The sequence below is a fragment of the Strigops habroptila genome, chromosome 8, assembly GCF_004027225.2.
Source record: "Strigops habroptila isolate Jane chromosome 8, bStrHab1.2.pri, whole genome shotgun sequence".
Classification (NCBI taxonomy): domain Eukaryota; kingdom Metazoa; phylum Chordata; class Aves; order Psittaciformes; family Psittacidae; genus Strigops; species Strigops habroptila.
In genome coordinates this window covers 31,573,134-31,592,880 of record NC_044284.2, presented here as the reverse complement: position 1 = coordinate 31,592,880, position 19,747 = coordinate 31,573,134, and the positions used below count along the sequence as shown (strand labels likewise).

Here is a 19,747-nt window from a genome sequence, read left to right as displayed (position 1 = left end):
TGAAGGAGGTGTGTATTGTCCAGAGAACAATATAAAAATAATTAAAATGCAAGCTATGACACAACTATGTCTTACTTGGATCAGTATTTAAAAAGCAATTGCTACTCCTACCAGAAGGCCATATTCAGGTTATCCCTATATGTGTTCTAGGAGAACAACTAAACAGATTCAACTTTGATTTTCCTCTCAGTCCCTTAAATTCTCTTGTGCAGCAGGTGGGTTCACCTGCCTAACATATAACTGTGTGCCCTACTGCACATCAGCACACACTGATGCTGTCTGACATTAGTTTTCACCCTGGAACCTGGCCACAGGACCACAGCAGAAAGAGGGAAAGAATGTGTGTCACCAGACAAGTACTCCTCTCACCTGTTACACACAGTGCCACCTAACTCAAGATGCTCCCATCCTCTGCATCAGTCAATTATCCTCTTTAAGCACTCTCAGAGATCAAACACATTCAATTCATGTGGTAAAAGGTGTGGGTTTTGGGGAGCAACAGCAATAACTTCAATAGTCAAATTACATGTTCCACTGTGGCTAATAAAGTCTGCATTTCATTAATCTTTTCAGTAGGCCACCAGTAACTGAATGTTTGATTAGAAAGGAGCTGTGCTTCATGTTGTGGTATGAAGTTATTAATATAAATAGGTGATGTAGTTTAAGATGTAATGTAAAACTGCTTTTGAGTATAATGGCTCAGCCACTGACAGTTGTTAAACAGTGGAAGGTCAAAACGTCTTCTCTGAATTTTCAGCAGCAAAAGTAAGAGGAGACCTTGAATTTAATAAAGCATTTTGGCATTTTAAATAATGAGATACCCTTTTATACTAAAATTTTTGTCCTTTATCATCCATAGTATTTTTTCTTTTAAAAAACCTTTGTATAACCATACTGATAGTTTATCAAGTATATGTGCTAGATATCCTAACAGTTAATGCTCTCTTCCCATCAAATTTCTTGGGCCTCTACTATCAAACAAAACCTCCCTGAACTTGGTAATACCCCTCAATATCAGCCATATACTGTCATTAACACATGTAGCACCACAGTTACATCTTAAAGCTGTCATTCCCTCCTTCCAAAAGCCTTGCAGTCCTATTCTGCTCTACATTTAGCTCTGGGGCTTTCGCTTTTCAGCTAGTGATTCAGAGGTATGAGAACAGTTTTAAAAATCCCGGACTATATATACACAAATAAAAGCCCCATAAGAGAGTAGGTTCATGACCCTTGGACCTACATTATCTCTGCTTTTGGCCTTTTAGTCATCAGTTTGATTCTAATCTTAACACCACACTACACATATTTGCATAACAAATCTTCAGCACATGCCCACAATAACAATTAGTCTACAAGAGCTTATTCTCAAACACTGGACTACTGCATTCACAGCACACATTAACCTGAATCCAGCTTCAGATTCGTGGTTCAGTATCCGTAAGATATGGTAAGCAAGAAAGCTAACCCCTGTTTTCAAACATTTACATCTTCTGGGCAATTATTTCAGTTATGACAGTTATTATTTGCACAAGTTATCTGGCTACTTTTTAAATACATCTCAGCAATATATCTCTGACTGAGGATACCAGCTTGTAAATAATCCAATACTACCAAATTATTCCCATTTTCTGATTATTCCAGGGAATGCACTATACTTATAAATATCACTCCAGAAACAGAACATGTCCTTGCTTTTAATGCCTGTGAACTTCCTTATGAAAAGAGAAGTTTATGCACTCTCATGTAAAAGTAACTGGCAGCCAATTCAGGTATCAACAGCATCCTTTTCGCAGTACATTATATTCAAACATGTATTCGACTTTCCCCATGCTTCAACCCTTTAAAACACTATGGCTCCATCTAAAATAGTAATTCTGTTAGAAAATATTCTTTCATAGTTAAATATGAAATTACAGTTACTGTTAAATCCTCCAAAATCCTGCCCACCTCCCGTATTATAAAGCCCTTCCTCCTCAAGTATTACACTCTTAATTATAACAACCATGCGATATACCATACTGGTTTTCTATACATTTGTACAGAATGAAATTTTAACCTTCTCATTGTTAGACAGTAATACATATTAGAAGCACATTTTAGTGACATTTGTGATTTTCAACCAGATGAATGCCCTGGACAAACCTACGTGATCCACAGCACATTTATCACTGCAGCAAAACCTTTTACGATCATTGTAATGAGTTTCAGAAACAAAGGTACCACGGTTTTTTCCTCCAGAATTTGTTCCATTTGTAGGCAACACAAACTGTCTCTAGAATTTACTTTTCTCGTTTGTCCAAACGAGCCACAATTCTCATTGTGGTTTAAATCTACAACTACTTGTCTGAATTCTCTTATAATTGATATCTTTTCCATTTGCCACTATGATTATCATGTCTCTGATTTTTTGGGGTTTTTTTTCCTTTTCTATTTTACTGTCTACAAGCCAAAAAAAAAAAATAAAAAAAAAATCTGCCTGATCCAAAGAACATGAAGGCAGTTTAGGAGTTACAACCTTCTACACAGGAAGAAGAAATCACACTTGCAGTAGTTTAGGGAACTGTGTACAACACTGACAGATACATACCTCTGTCATTCTTTCTTCCTCTCTCTGCTATCACAGCCCCTTGTCATCAAGCATGAAAACACCTTCCCCTTCCATTCATCCTATACCCACAAATTTTGTATTTACCTCCACAGTATAAGATGATTCTGTCACACTTTCAGTGGCAGTGGGTTTGCTGAACCTGTCCTTCCTCTGGTCCAGTAAACTACTGAATTACCAGTGAAGCAGATGAAAACCAGAATATTGGTTTTAGCTATCATGTCTGAACTCTTCAACTTCTCCTTTTCTCCCACTGGCAGATCGCAAACAGACTTTACTATAAGGCTGAAAAGAAAAACATAAATTCTTATTTTAGTTTTAACTTCTAGGTCCAACTCTTCTGAATAAAATTTGCTGTTTACAGAGAGGGGTATTTTTAACATGTAAAATCATACATTTTGTTCAATAGGCCAAAAATGCATTTTCTGGATAGGCTCTAAATGCATTTCAGATTGACAGCTATTAACAGCCTGGATCTTCCTGTTAGAGACCAATAACAAGATCAGTTTTCCAGTACAATTTTGAGATTGTTCTCCTGAAAAATAATCACCACTCATCCAAAAGGTGACAGAAATCATGCAGATGTCAACACTTGCCATGAACTGACAGCATTTACCCTCTTGAGAGACTTTGATGGAATTGTAAAATAATTAAAGGCTCGTGACTTTTAATAAAGAGATCTCTGGAAGTAAACTGAGGAATTATTAACAGCAAAACAACTGGGGTAAGCAAGGTAGGGACTGAAAAGAAAGAAAAGTATTGATGTTAAAGGAGGAGAATCAATGTTCTAGCTGGGAGAAGAGGTATGTCATGAAAGCAAATTCTCCAGATAAATGTGTTTTAAAAGAGAAAGAAAACAATAATATATTTATAAAGATCCATACTTTATTAATACGTTTATCTCCCCACTCTGATAATGCTATTTGGAAGTGTACACTACAAAGCACAGAGGTATGGGTTGTGCGATTTTGAAGTGTATATAGTAAGCATTTACCACCTAACATAACAAAGCACAAGAGCCACAGGAAACTTGGTTTGTTTCTTTATCTGCCTGTATTTTTAATATTGTGCCCAAAGTCCTACCCTCCATAGGAGAGCTCTCAGCATCTCCTCTTCTCACTTCTGGGAAAGTGAGGATGAAAATTGACGGGCCTGCATGAGGCCCCACGCTAATAACTTATTCCTTCTCGTGTGGTCTCAAATCTTACTGTAAAAAGCAATCCTGACTGCAACAAGCTTTAAGAGACATGAAAACTTAGTTAGGTGAAGTGGAAAACACCATGGGAATGGATGCAAGCAATATCAGACCAATGTAATTGTCACTTCTATAAAATCTTTAAGAATACCATGATCCAATTCTGGGCACAGGTGGCTGGATTTGAAAGTGTCTCCAAAATGAGATTCTGGTAATCACTGAGCCAGAAGGGATGAAATGGAGGAGATTTCTGAGCTGGGACCAATAGACTTCTTTCATCTTAAAGACCAAATAATTCTGTATAAAATGGTACCTGCCTAATTTTAAAACATATTTCTTCCTGTCTATGGAGATGCACTCTGGAAAATATTTTAGATCCTGTGTACAGACCAGCAAACACAAGCCCCATGTAATTCTGTCTATGCCTCATTTCCCAATTTAAAGTTAACTTTTATTTATTCCTAATTCCTGAATTAATTAGGCAGATTCAACATGTAACATCCCACAGCACAAAGTCTTCTTATTGAAGGTTAATTTACATTATCAAATACAAAACCTAATAGTAATTTTTTTCATATGCTTAAAAAATTACTCATTAAAACTATTCAGTAACAGCAATTGCAGGAGTTTACCTAAAAAAAAAAATAAAAATGAAAGCTGCACTTATCTGGTAAGTACTGTCATGAAGTCACTCCATACTTATTTCTTTTTTAACTACAAATCTGACCCACTAGCTCTAAACCATCTGCTGCATCGCGTAGATGTTGTGTGTTCCAGCTGGGCTAAATCTAACCCAAAATAGGTGGAGCTTTACTGGTACCTACTAGCCCCACTGTCGGGAACAGCAAAATCTCCTGAGAAGCCGAGTGCAACTCTCAGACAAAAGTTGTTTCCCATGATGAGCCATGGGGCTGTGTTTGGTGCAGGAGCTACAGCTTATTCAAAACAGACAGTTTTGGGAGGAAACAGGTGAGCTGGAGCTCCCAGCACTAGCATGTCTGAGTTGCCTTCAAATCTATCTGGGTGACCTTCAATGAATGTGGTCTTGACAAGATTGGCTGCAGAGCTCCCTCCACATCTCTGTTCTCCCAGGCAGGCAGCTGTGTGCTCCCTGCCTTCATTTGAGAATGTGCTCTAACGGATGAGGAGGACATAGTTCACAACACTTGGGTGTTTCCCCCTCACCTCCCATTCTACATGACTATAATGAATTTTATTCTTGTAAAGGACTAAAACTGGAAACTAATCATACAAAGCTTTGCCTCCTCATTTCAAATTATCCTGACCCCATAACCTCACTGCTCCTCTCTTATGCAGAAACTTCTAATCCTGTTATGGCATGCCGAGTTCAATTTGTGGAAGTCAAGGCAGACATGTCCAGGGTAGAAAACAAAGATCTTTTCTAATCCCAGAGATAGATACTCAGAAATATGGGCACATAAAATCACCGAGACCTAGGCATAGCTGGACTTTTTGACTTTCTTCTGGAAAATAATCCCTGCTCTGAATGGCAATGAGGCCAATCATTTTTAGTGTTAAAGGATTGGAACCATTAAGGAATTTACTATTCCTACTGCTCTCATTTTTAGTCTTTAGCCCCTGGTATGCCAGAAGAAATTCAGTAGGCTTCTCCTCCCAAATAAAATCATATTTACCTCTTTGTAGGTATGGGCCAGATTTTGACTGGAGTCAGAAACCATCACTCTTAAAAGTAACCACATAACAACATCAGGCTTTCATCCTGTAAAATTCATGTTTCAGACCTTTACAAAACATGTCCTACTGGTCACCAGTGGCTGGCAAAGAGCTAGTTGGTTACATCCATAAAGCAGCTAACAATAACACCTAGGCTTCATCTACTTAAACCTGTCAAAGTGTGAAGTTAAGCAAAGGTAATTGTATATGCACTCAGCTACTGTGTGTTCTCAGAGATTGGATGTATGAGGGTGGGAGACACTCAGCCTCTACAGGTATCTCTCCAAGGGACCAAGTCTTCATTTCTCTTTTTTAGCAGTGCACTCAAACAAGAACCACCTACCGTATAAGCTGAAAGACAGAATTGGCCACCCGTGATACAGGACTCGGGGGGCACACACCAGTCCTCAGGCAGTCAGGTACGACAAGAATGTGGGTCCCATCCTTTGGAGCAGGACCACTCAGCAGAAGATAAGACTAACACATTGAACGCAGCAGGCAAACCAACCCACTCTATCACTCCAGAGGAAAACCCCAAACAAAAAAAACCCCACACAAACCCCAAAAACAAACCACCAAAAAACCACAGCTAGTTTTCATGCTCACACACAAGCCAGACTCATCCCTGCTCAAACAGGCCCTTTGAAGACCCACCACCACCACAACCCTGACCTCTGCTTCCTGAGGAGAGGTGACAGCATTCAGTGGAGTACAAGCTCAACAGAGAGTTCAGCATGACCATTCTTCCTCCATGTTTGTCAGCTTTGTTAGCAGGTCTGAAGAGGTTAATTTCTACAGCTTAAGGGCAGCTCTAACCTCCGTATTGACAATTTACAGATGTTTTGCTCACCTAATTTGTTCCACTAGTCACAAAAACATGCAGATACCTTAGCAACTACTACATTACATATTATCTCCAAGCTGCAGAGCTTTTTCTTTTCTAAAAACAAACCCCAAAAGCCTACTGATACTGCATGTAACCTTTGACATTAGTTCTAACCATTTCAGAAAACATAAAAATAGGCACAAATTAATGAAAATAAAAGTCTCTTTTCTAAAACCTATTTAAGTTTTCCATTTATGAACAAATTTTCTTTGTAGATTTGTTTTATTCAACTCTTCTGTATGTTTTCTATTCTTCTATGGGTTACAATTTGCATAAAGGAAATTAAGAGGACAAGGACAAAGACCGGTTTTAATATAAGGAACTAGCTGGTATCAGGGTAGAAGACATGTTAGAGAATGTGTGTCTCAAAAAGAAGAGTCAGGAATCAAGGAAATATCTTAAAATTATTGCAAGAAGAAACAGATGCCTTTAGGCCACTGACTTCAAAGTGTCCTTGCTCAATGGACATCTGGAATGAAAACATATCTATTTTTAAACGGCAAATCAACAGAACACAAACCTTTTCTGAAGTGAAAGACATCCTCCTGTATGAACACACCTAGAAGACAAAATAATTGTACTGGAAAATATTTGCAGTTGGTTATGTATCAGCATTGCTCCTAGGCTCCACTGCTTCGTGCACTACGTAAATTTGCTTTCAGTTGAAATAAATTTGATTTGAAAGGCATGTTGACATCATGTAATGTGAAATGATGTGGACACATGTAAACAAACCATGAGTAACTGCCTACTGCAAGATGAACCAACTTCAGCTCTAGACGTGACTTCCACTTCTTGAAATGTTCATTGCTACCTAATAGTGCATTGCACAGGGTGGATGGGAGGAAAATGATAGTTTTTTCTTTAAAAGGAATACATCTGGGGACATATTTTTGTTTTACTTCAATCCAGAGAATATCACAGATTGGAATTTTCTCAGGATTGTGAAAAACGATAAAGGTTTATCTTTGACTAAAGCATGAACTTGTTGAGTCTTCTGATCTTAGCAAGTTATTGATTCAAATCCATAGATCAGTGCTTAGATTCAATTTCTAATAAATTATTTTAAGTACCTTTGAAATTAGTAATGATCTTCATACTGTCTTGAGTTAATACTTTAATGAAATAACTTCTGAAAAGGTCTTGTACAACATCTGTGTGATATCCTTTTATAGCTGTGACATGATGTTTGATTTTCAACTACCTGCTCTACAGTGCCCAATTGTGCATGCTTGAATACACTAGAGAATCAAGATTCTGATTTTTGCAAATGTTAGGTACCTTTCATAGGCTAATCTTCCCATTAAAGATGGCTAAAATGAAAAGCAGCTGGACATAGAATTTTTCTGGTCTTTCTAACAGGAAGTTACATTTTTAATCAAACAAGGACAGCATTTTTTTAAAAGCAATAAAACTTTGTAGGAAGCCATCAGTAAAAAGTGCAATCCAAACTTAAAATTTTAATTGCAGTTAACTGAAGTGTAAGCAGAGAAGTAATCTAGTGTCCAATTAGTTATTAGCAATGAATCTTCCCACAAATGTAACTGAAGATAGGTCCGGGCACTTAAGTTCTAACTCAGGAGTTTTCCAGTTTATTGGATCCTTGAAATTTTCTACTGCCAGTTCAGACTCCTGTATAGCAGCTTTAGGCCAGCTGACAAGTTTCGGGTTTCTTCATTACCCTCACAGATACTGAGAAGAGTCCATTGACTCTTTTGAGTCTGCTGCTGTCAGGCTGAATATACCTCTGCTAGCATTAAGTTAGTGCCCCATTTGTACATATATTCCTTTCTACTTTCTCCCCTACAAGCACCTATCTATCTGAAGCTCAGCATGACTCTGCTTTGAACCTGTTTTTTCTACACTGCTAAAGAAAGTCACTGAGGCTGACCAGTAATAATTACCTCCGCAGTTCAGCACACAGGTCTTTCTGTAGCCTTCTGACTATTTCTGAAACCACAGCTACATTGAATAATGGTTTAGAAATATTTTTTAACAGATATGACTGTAACCTTTCCATCTGAAATACATGCCTGCCTAACCCACCATCCTATTCTGTTCCTGAACATCACAACTCACTCTGATCATAGATTTTAGAGGGAGAAACAAAATTCCTGTCCGCTGGTATCTATTACAAATTGTGTAATGCGCTTTCACTATCCATTAATTCACCTTGTGGTCACCCTGTGACCACATACAATGCTCTATCCCTACCACCAATGTAAAATAAATAACTATATAAAGCAGTAATTTCACTTTGTCAAATAGACCTTTACTTAGATTCCTTTCAACAAGGGAGATGCAGAATGAAACATACACAGTTAACATGGTTACTTTTTACATTTACGTTTATCTAACTTACTGAAAAATTTTATGTGGATTAAAGGTAGTAGGAAACTACAGTAATGCAAATATTAAAATGTGTCAGTATTTCTTGTTACATCCTTTCTCTCACACTGCCTAGCAGACACAGTAAATGTCCCCTCCTCAACCTCTCCGAAACAGTGCTGGAGCTTTTGATTAGCATTATTAAAAATGCTGCCATATTTCAGCTTAGTAATGGATGACTTTCAGCATTGTGAGAAAAGATTCACAATGTGTGTGACAATGACTTGTCTAGATGCGACTAACACATGAAATGAGTTACAGGAAAATTATATGAATTAATATACTAATGTAATTTATGCCATTTATTTCCTTTTCATAATGCTGCACCATACCCATCCATTAAAATTCATAAATACAATTCATTGCTTTTTAATTTCTACATATTTACAAGCACTCATTTGAAATGAAAATTGGTTTCTTATTGACACATTCTTCCATCTTGACAAACAAAGGAAAATTCTCAACACCAAAAGCTAATTACTTCAATATTTTTTGCTGATATTAATCATACCTGGAATGCCACAAAGATGAAGAGACATTTACTCAAATCCAAAATACATCAATCAATCAATCAAGACACCTAATCCAAAGCCAATAAATTATATTCCAAACAGCAAATGTGGTGATGTAATTATTACCGTTTTAGCATTTTTGCCTGTAAAGGCTACTTGAACAACAAAATAAAAATTAATGGCAGCCCCAGATATTATCATAAACAGAAACAGTACTTTCATTTTAAAAGAAAGCACATGTATTTTCTTAGGTTCAGAATGAACATAGTATTTTCTGTAATATCCACATTCACTTTCTTTGGTGCAAACAACTTCACTGTATATGAGAGGGTAGATGTGCCTGTTTAATGAAGAATTAGAAAGCAACTAAGAATGACGAGAAACTGAACATGAGCTGGCACTGTGCACTCGCAGCCCAGAAAGCCAGCGGTATCTTGGGCTGCGTCAAAAGCAGTGTGACCAGCGACAGAGGGGCAGAGGTGATCCTTCCCCTCTACTCTGCTCTCAAGAGACTCCACTTGGTGCATTGTGTGCAGTTCTGGTGTCCTCAACATAAGAAGGACATGGAGCTGCTGAAGCAAGTCCAGATGAGGGCCACACGGATGATAAGGGGGCTCGAGCACCTCCCGTATAAAGACAGGCTGAGAAAGTTGAGGCTGTTCAGCCTGGAAAAGGAAAGGCGGCATGAAGACCTCCTAGCAGCCTTCCAGTATCTGAAGGGGGCCTACAAGGATGCTGGAGAGGGACTATTCATCAGGGATTGTAGCAATAATGGTAATGGGGTAATAGGTTCAAACTTGTACAGGGGAAGTTCAGGTTAGGTATAAGGAAGAAGGTCTTTACTGTGAGGAAGGTGAAGCACTAGAAGAGGTTGCCCGAAGAACTAGTAAATGCTCCACCCCCGGCAGTGTTCAAGGCCAGGCTGGACAGAGCTTTGGTCAACATGGTCTAGGATGAGGGGTCCCTGCCTGTGCCAGGGGGGTTGGAACTAAATGATCTTAATGTCTTTTCCAACCTAAACCTATGAGTTCCAACCTAAATTCTATGAGTCTGTGACTAAACAACTCAAACCACTCCAACCGACTGATAAACACAGAGGGAAAAACTACCCTCTGTCATGCAAAACAAAGTTGCAACATAAAAATTGTGAGAGATTCTCCATCTTTGCAGCACATGGAAAGACAATGAAGCTAACAGGAGCACCCCAACAGGGTGAGTTACTTGTATAAGTAACATTCATCTAATTTTATCCAGCATGACTCCTGTATGTGTAGGGTATGTCTTTCCTGCTCACCATTATTACATGAAGGTGACAAGAGGAGATGGATGCTGGGAATGTAGCTTTGCAAACAGCAAGATAACCCTGACCATTTTTCCAGGGAGGAAGGGAGGCAGGAAGGAGGCACCAACAGACACTTGATATACAAAATTAGTACTTCTACAAAATTAGTACTTCTGTGGATATTTTAAAAAACAGAACAGTTAATTTCTCATCAACTCCTTTAATGGAAAGAGCAAGACCAGCCTGCTATAAAGATTTTAAATCACCACCAGTGCTCATCAGCATTCCTCTCCAGCTTTGCAACTGTATTTTGTTATAATGCACTAGACAGAGCCTAGTAATCACAACAAATCAGAAAAAACAGTCCAAACCTATCTCCCTTTGCTCAGTCTGTGGCAGAACATGGTAATCTGCAGGCCGCTGTCACGTCTCCACACCAGCAGCATGCTCACACTCCTTTCAAGCCCATCAGGCCCACAAGAAGCTGTGCCTGGGAAAGAGTCACAGTGCCCAGCAACCCCAGGCCTGTCCAGCTATACATGTCCAACATGTATAGGTTTCTCTGTCTGCACCCATCGGTTTGCACCATGTATAAGTGATTTTGCTTTATCCTGAATAACTAAATTTATTGTATATCATGTATAACCTGATTCTGCTCTACTCTAAATAAATACTTACCTAGCTAGGAAGCTCACCACAGCAAGGATTACTTCTTACTACATTAGCATGGGGATTTTAAGAAGACTCAGCATGCAATTTAAGGGTTCTAAAATGTGCTATTATATAAATGCAGGTGGTCAAAGTTTCAAAATAAAGTATATGATAAAAATTTACTGTACATTTGATAAAATATTGACATTTCCACCCCCAGGATTTGTAAAGCACTTTGAAGCTTCCATAGCTACTACAAAGCTGTGGAAAAAACTTTTGGACAACACCAAAAGCAAACCATTTTTATTCATTGTACTGGCTTCAAATAAATGTACATATTGTCAGTTTGAGTCTGAAATGTTAATCTCTGATCAATGCTTTTAAAAAGTTGTCTACGTAAAAACAGTTTAATTCCAAATAGCAAAACAAGTATCTAAAGGGGACTTTTAGACATAAAGTTATTACTAGGATTGTCAGGAGAACAAATCTTTATTTTCAGAGTTATTGTGCATGTTGCCTTTTGTGCATGTTCCTTCCTCTTTGAGAAAAAGATCATTAACATTTAAATTGAAGTAAATTAGACCAATTTCTACGCGGAACGGCCTGTAAAGCAGGAAACACGATCTAGCATCAAGCAAACTGGCAAATCAAGTCTGTTATCAGCACCCCCTAAATAAAACTCTGGAATGTTTACCAAGCACACAACACATTTCTCAAGAGAAGAACAACCTATAACAACCTTTGAACAGCCAAATAGGCATTAGAATAGCAACAGTCTAGAGATGCTGGACTCTGCGGTATCTTTACATCTGCAACATGCACATCAGGTCTAACTATGTTTTAAGAGTCTTAATATGTCACTGCATTGTTAAAGTAACAGGGAATGTTTCACTATTTACCAGTATAATTACAGAAGCTGTAATAATCTTGAACCTGGATGAAAATACAATTCAAGGAAAATATTGGAGAAGGGTGAAAAAAAGGTTTTCACTTTTACAGACTTGCCTGGTTTCAATACAGTCATGAATATACAAGAAGCATGGACCTGTCAGAGCGCCATTTCAGGGACTTAATGCACTCATGAATTACTAACATGACATGCCAGTTAGGATCCAGGTATGTCACTTGAGGTTCCTCGTTTAGAAAAAAAAGTCATTTAAATCATGCACCTGTCCTTCCTACAGACGCATGCCACTTAGCTGCGATTCAGTGTAGCTTCACCACTATAATACATGGTATCATATTAACTCTGAACTGTAACTGCAGGTTGAGTCCCTGTGGTACAATTTCTTCCATGAGCCCTTTAAAAAGTGTCTTGGGTAGGATTAGTTTTGTGTCTTTTAACAGGAAGAGAGAAAAAAAAATATTTTGCAAAGGCAAACGACAATAAAATACTGATTTTTTTTTTTGGCAGTTGTTATTTTTCCTCTTAGGAACTTCCTACTTCACATTTACACTTTTATTACTGCATCAAAGCAAAACATGCAAGGTAAAAGTTGTATGCCAACTACAGCCAGGTTCATAATGGCTAAGACTTCAGAGTCCTAATGAGTGTTTAATGCTTTCCTAATGCAGGCAGTGTAAAATAACCATTTTTATGGTCAGGTTATAAAGCTTTTATGTGACAAGGCCCCCTATTTCTTCCCTCCCTCTAACACAACATACAGCCAACCTGGCCTAAAAGTTAGGAAAGAAATGTCACAGCAATATCCCTATCACATAAAATTAATAAATACATTTCAAACTGCAAATATTGTTAAAGATCTGCTACTAAAAAATGCAAAAAAAAAAAGGCGGGGGGGGAGGCAACAAAAAAAAGAATTAAAAAGACTGCAATATGTTTTCGTATTTTTTATGCCCTGACAATGCTAACAGCAAAATTAAACTATAAGAAATAATGACAAATTAAGGCTTTATTATTTGTGAAATATGTGCAACACTGAAAATGCTAAAAGGAGTTATTTTTCTTCCTATGCTACCATTGTCTAAGAATTAGTTAAGAGGGTATAACCAGATGGGAGAAATCACTCAAATTTCTTTCTTTATTGGTGGTGTGATAGGCAGAGACCTGGTACAGAGAAACAGGGACAGACTACCATATCATTCGAATGTTTCTATCTTTCTTCCCCAAGTATTCCATTTTCCAACGGAAAATTAAAGATTCAGCTTGGGATCATAAGTAGTTAAAAGAAAACAAAACAAATAAAGATTAGCCAATTCTTCCTTGTTGTAGTATTGCAAAACTTCAGACTTTTCCAAATATTTATTATTTAGCATAATTCACAGACATAAGAGACAACTAGACAGCAAATGACATGCAATCATACAGAAAATATGGTTACCATCATTTTAAGCAGTGAAAATATAATTATGAGTAAGACTTCTTTGTTCTCTTTTTTCCACAGTCATTAAGCCTTCCATCCTTTATCAGAAATGCATTCAGAGGGTGGAAATCTTTACTCTTGAAAAAATCATTTTATTGCTGTTGCTTTTAGAATATTTAATTATTTTTTCTAAGATTAAGGATCAATTATTGTTTTAAACTTGGATTTAATTACTGTGGTAATATGAAGACTGAATCATCCCTCTAACTTGAGCATAATCTCTGGGCATCTACCAAAAAAAAATTCACAACACAAACCGTCAGTTTTATCTTCATATTTTATTATTTTTAGTGCATGAACCATTATCAGTGTTGAAGATCTTTGGCACCATTAACTACAGCAAGGAAGTTAGGAGTATACAATTTCACCATTGATATTTTGCCTAATACGTAACTCTGAACAACTGTAAAATTTTTGTAAGTAGCAAGTTCTCACCAAAGGAAATAAGTGTCCGATTACCAATTGTTTTTTGGTTTGCTTGGGTTTTATTGAGTTTTTTTCAGAACTAGTTGAAAACTTCTGTTTTGCAGTTAACCATGCGAAGTACTTCAACTCATCTCATAGCCTTCAGTTAATACAGTAAATGTAAATCAAGAATATAAACCCAGACGTTTCTGTAAACAATTCCTACCAAAATAAACATATTTCTGTTGCTTACTGGTAGACAGCAAAATAAGAGCAGCATACTAATCCAGACAGAAAGCAGGTGGTTTCCTAGATAAGCACAATGCCCCATACCAGAGCTGGGTTACTGCTCTACTTGAAGATTTTGAGATGCCAGTCATTGTGTTTCTGACAAGAGATGAAATCCCCAGCGGACTGAGCCCACCATTTCTAGCGAATTTCCATACTCTGTCAGCAGTCGCAATGCTACATAGATACTCTTGAAAGATTCCTGGTGTTATATTAACAGGTTACTCTTGCTGATTAATTGCAAGGCAGCCAGACAACAATGCAAATTAGTATGCCAGAAGAATAATTAGAAATTTGATTCATTATGGGAAAGAAGAAAATAATTTTAAATAAGACTATTAAAATAGTTAAAACTACATTTTCACTATGTCCTAATTTCAGTTAATTACAAAAAGACAACAAACTATTTAGAAATATTGAGTTTCGATTTGAGAAAGGAAAACTTCAATAATGGGTGAAGAAAAATCTGAAGGAGCTTTTCGCAAAGAATGACCTGATTTAGAAAAAAATGTATTTTAATCCACATGTAAATTAAAATCTGTCCTTAATGATTTAAGACTAAAAGCTAATGGGAACAAACTTGAGTATATAATAATATACAATAATAATATATATTGGGTATATAATAATGTATAACATACAATAATTATACAATTATGATGATACATAAAATGACTAATATGATAATGCTTGAGTTTAATAAGACAATATGGGATACACTGTCCAATGGCATTAGTAAATCAACCATATGCTATTCAAAATCATTCTTTTTATTTCTTCTCTCTTACCAACTAATAGCTCTTCAGAAGCCACAGCATCACCGGCTGCATCTGAAAACATCAGTTACTCTTGCATGAAATTGAACGTTACGAAGAATAGGAAGTTACTGATGGTCTTCAAATTTTGAAGCATAATAGAAATGTTTATCTTTATACTTGGCATAATTTAAACATTAATACACTAGTAATTTAAAATGGCTGAAATGCCTCATGGTTACAGGGTTTACAAATGATAACTGAACAACTCAGTAACATTTCAAATGCCGCTTTTTCAAATGTCCTATCTCAGCATTCTGCTCCTATTCTATTCCACAGAACATAGGATTTTAATTTTCTCCTATTACAGTGAGCAATCATGCCTCTATCAGTTTTCCTTCTTTACAACAGATGTGCATATTCAAAGACCTAAATGCTAACTTCCTGAAACAAATACCAAAATAAAACCAACTAACACAAAATGAAAAATACAGCCAATTATAACTTCTTAGACCACAAATGCCATAATAAAACCCCAGAAAACAAGAAAAAATATTTGCTAAAAATAGTCCATCAAACAGAAGCATACTAACAGGATAAACTGTAATTATTTTTGTCATATACGATCAACTGTAGTTTTTCTATTTCAAATGAATGTTCCAGATCTAAAGTTAGTAGTTTTTAGTTTGGTTTTTTTTAGGATTGTAATAGTCACTACATTACTTACTTCTTTTTTTGCTTCCCTGAAAGGCCAGACACCAGTCACTGGACGGACTGAGTGCTCCCTCTTCCAATTCTGAATAAGAAATATACGCAAGATAAAGTGAATTAAATGAAATGCAGACATTTTTTCTGCAGTCTTTAAGAGGAAGAATTCAAATCAACTATGCTAGGTAGACAAACCAAATAAATAGTAAAACTGCATGTATGTTTGTGCTTATAATGTCAGTAATTTCTTAACGTACATGACTGCGATTCAGAAAATGTTTTAAAGCTTGAGTTTGGCTCATAACCTCATTCTCAAACATTTGTGTCTGCTTATCAGGTAAGAACTTCTGTACAGAAAAACAAGATGACCATCATGAAATTTCAGTGGGCCTATTTCACATCTAGTCAAAAATAATTTGAAGATACTAGCTGTATCTCATCTTCTCCACTTAAGACCTGTCTACACTCAGCTGCAGTGCATATGAAATTCCTGAACGCAGCCAAGGTCACCGATTCCACAGCCAGAAAAAAGAAAACAACACAAAAATCACTTTTTAAAAGTCTGAGTTTTGAAGATTGAGATTTTATTTGGACCAAACTCAATTACTCAGACTTAAGTGGAGATTCGCTGCAAACTGAAATTACTGCATCTTTTAAATCCTGACAAATATCTATATACATGATCCTGCTCCATCAGCAATTTTGTTTCTTTTCCTGGGATGCTTAACTCTGCTGAAAGAAGCTCCATTCCAAGTCTGCAATATATAGAAAACTCCTATTCACTTGCTCCTGAGGCAGTTTATTTACAAAAGACTGGTACAAAATTAAACAATAAATTCAATCTGAGTACGAGTTCATGATTGGGTTTAAACAAACATCTGTTTCGAGACAACAGAAAACCAATTTTATTTTACTTTTTTAAACAATCATGTCAGAAATATGAAGGTGATTTTTCTTTCTTGCATCTCTTAGCTTTTCTGTAATTGCAACACAAGATTCAATCCAGTTCAAATAGCTGCAGCTGACACCAATCTAGGGGGAAAAAGGAAAAGAAAAAAAAAAAAAAGAATCCAAGTTTCTTAAACCAAAGAGCTGACTTTTACAAAGAGACAAAAGCCATGTTTTATTGGGCCGTATGCTTATTTAGTGTAACAGCAGTAACCATACATGCTACGAACTAGGAAACAGACATTAAATTCAGTAAAATGTTTTCTTTTGGCCTGCACTGAAGAGAAAGCAATAGTCAGAAATAAGGTGACAATGGACTCTCCTCCTTACGTAAATAAAAAAAAGCATAGAACACAATACCCTAACGCTATGTACACCCTGACATTAAGACTCCTTTTGGGTTTAGAAGCAATTTGATTTTTCTTTTGCTCTCAGGTAGATCTAAAGAAGAAAACCCACCTCTTCTACCTTCACAGACTTTGTTCAGGAAAGGTTTCTTGACTGAGGTGGATGACTGGTAAAATAATGTGATTATTGTCTGAGAATGTATCTCTAACTTCTCAGGTTAGGAGTACAACCACATATTGAAAGGGCAAGAAATGCAATCTCTTTAGTTTTTTTAAAGCTGAATTCAGTAACAAGCTAAGTGTAACAATCATGAACTTTAACCACTTGTTGTACAAGCTTCCCTCACTGCTCGTCCCATTTGTCTCCGTTATGCTCAGTGGGAAGGGGAAAATTTAACAAAATAAAATTACATATCCCAGGTGGGCAGACAATGTGCTTTGCATGCTATTGATTCCTGAAAAAATGGCTGTATACAGAACAAGATGACTGCATTGCATGTGTATACACAAATACCACCAATCTCTTGACAGATTTCACGTCACAGACCAACTAACTCCTGTTCTTGTAAAAGCCTGCAACTCTGGGACACGATTTACAAATACGTAACCATTAATCTCTAATCTTCAACTGAAGAGTGCAATAGTAAGAGAAAGACTGGTTTATGGCCCTTGAGATGTCTCCCAAGGATGCGAAGAACCAACTTCAGCAGAGCCAGAATTTCAGTACCTGCTGTTTCCTGACTCTAAGACATCCATGTCAACACTGGAGAATACAGTTTACCCTTAAAAACAGAAAACACAGTGGTATCAGAATAAACAAAACAACACATTGCATTTATAAGCCAAATCTCAGCTTTCACATTTAAGAAAGACTGTATATGGGATATTATTTGACTAATGTAAATTTAGGGGGCTAGATTTTTTTCCAAGATGTTTGACATCTTGGAAGACTTAGCATTTCTGTTAGTCAACGAAAAATCAAATCAATGTGCTAGATAAAGTTCTATTTTCAACCACTTTAAAAAAAAACAAACAAACAAAAAAAAAAAAAACCAACTTTGAGAATCCTTTTATGTAGCAAACAGACATTTGCATTATAAAATGAGTTGAAAATGTCATAAGCAGATTAAAAAACACCACCAACGTACAGGGAACCCATCACTTCCAGATCACTTCTGGAGAGTGCTTAGAGATGTTAGGCTGACACAGATAGCGCTTTAAAGTACAAGATAAAAGGTAAACTGTTCACTTATACACTGTACACAGGGCACTGAAGTAACTAAACCCTCTTTCACCCAGAAACCTGTCCTGAATCTTCTACATGGCATAGGAAGGGGATACACAAATAATTACATCAAGACTCACACTTAGACCTGGTTTATAATACTGTTACTAGTACAGTGCCTACAGCATTCTGGATAGACAGGCAACTGGGTGTTTGAAAGGTCTGCCTTGAAACAAGAAACATTCTCAGGAAGGTGGAAACTTACTCCATGACTTTAGGTTCCCTCCAGTGCAAAGAAAGGCTGGTCCCACCAGCCTTCATAACTGGCTACGACTGCAGCAGAAGTGCTTCCTGAACAAATTACCACATTCTTCATTTTGTTCATCTTTCTCTCCCAAGCTGCAGTTCCCATCCTTCATGGTAAGAGTTTTACTCTTCTTCTTCATTTTTAATAGCTCGGCATGTTCTAACCTCACATCTTAGGAAAGCTTCGTTTTGCATAGAAGACTTGGGCTTTTTCCATTTCTTTTGAATACTCTCTTCTACTGTTAAAAATGAGCCAGTTAAAATCACAAATATACTTCCAAGTAATCCTTATGGCACTTGAGAATTATTGGCAGATTTGAACCCCACAGAGCTCAGGCAGTTCGCATCTGCCCATCTCAAATGAAAGTCTAAGCTGAAAAATGAAACAAGTGATTTGCAAAAAGCAAGATAAGGGGACAACCCAAGCCCATACTGAAAATCCATTATTCAATCAAAAATCAAAACAAGTCCCTTTCTATCTTAAATGATCCACAGCTTTAAGTCTTCAGACTATCACTCAGTACGTACATTTAACAGGTGCAAGCTACCGCTTTCTTCTTTCACTCAGAAAGGAGCCTACCTCCCTACATGTAAACATCAGAACATTTAGTGGCAGTCATCTATTGTTAGAGCAGACACCATATTATAGCAAACACCAAACACAAATCCCTCCAAAGCAAAAGCCAGTTAATTGTATGTCTTACATAACCAATTTGTTGAAATAAATAAAGAAAAAAAGAAAGAATTGCTTTCATTTTAACACAAAATATTTACACCTTTTGCAGATAATTAGGTTATTTCACAGTTTATTATAAAACATCTTCTGTTACCATTAACTGAAAGTTAATAGTTTTCTGGTGTGGCGGCTTGAGAGTAGTAGCTGCAGTGATACACCAACATGAATTTTAAGTTGCTGCATATGGCTTCAGTACAAATCTGACCTGCCAGCTAGAAACAATACATAAAAAAATCGGAGTATATAAAAATTAGAGCTTGTATTTTTCAAGGTATTCAGCTTCCCTTTGTCACCAAAATAAATGGCTCAATCTATAAATGGCAGAACTTTTGAGGAGTACAAGGCCCAAATTAAATAGCTAAAGGATAACTGCAGAGGAGCAAAAAATCAAGGCAGGTCTGGGTTCTCAAACTGTCAGAAGGTTTTAGAAA

At 36.8% G+C, this 19,747-nt stretch overlaps 1 protein-coding gene across 10 annotated transcripts in view; it reads right to left on the bottom strand.

Moving 5' to 3' along the window:
- NAALADL2 (N-acetylated alpha-linked acidic dipeptidase like 2) overlaps positions 1-19,747 on the bottom strand; it is a 494,598-nt gene that overhangs the window by 345,218 nt on the left and 129,633 nt on the right. For 2 of the 10 annotated variants that reach the window (XM_030494657.1, XM_030494661.1), the window contains 2 exons: positions 17,777-17,831; positions 15,774-15,842 (listed from right to left, as the gene is read on the bottom strand). The exons of 6 other annotated variants lie outside the window; for them this stretch is intronic. The gene's annotated coding sequence lies outside the window, so the exon portion shown is untranslated. Of the gene's footprint in view, positions 1-2,692; positions 2,931-15,773; positions 15,843-17,776; positions 17,832-19,747 lie in introns of those variants that run through there. 2 more of the 10 variants (XM_030494660.1, XM_030494662.1) reach the window with 2 other exon arrangements.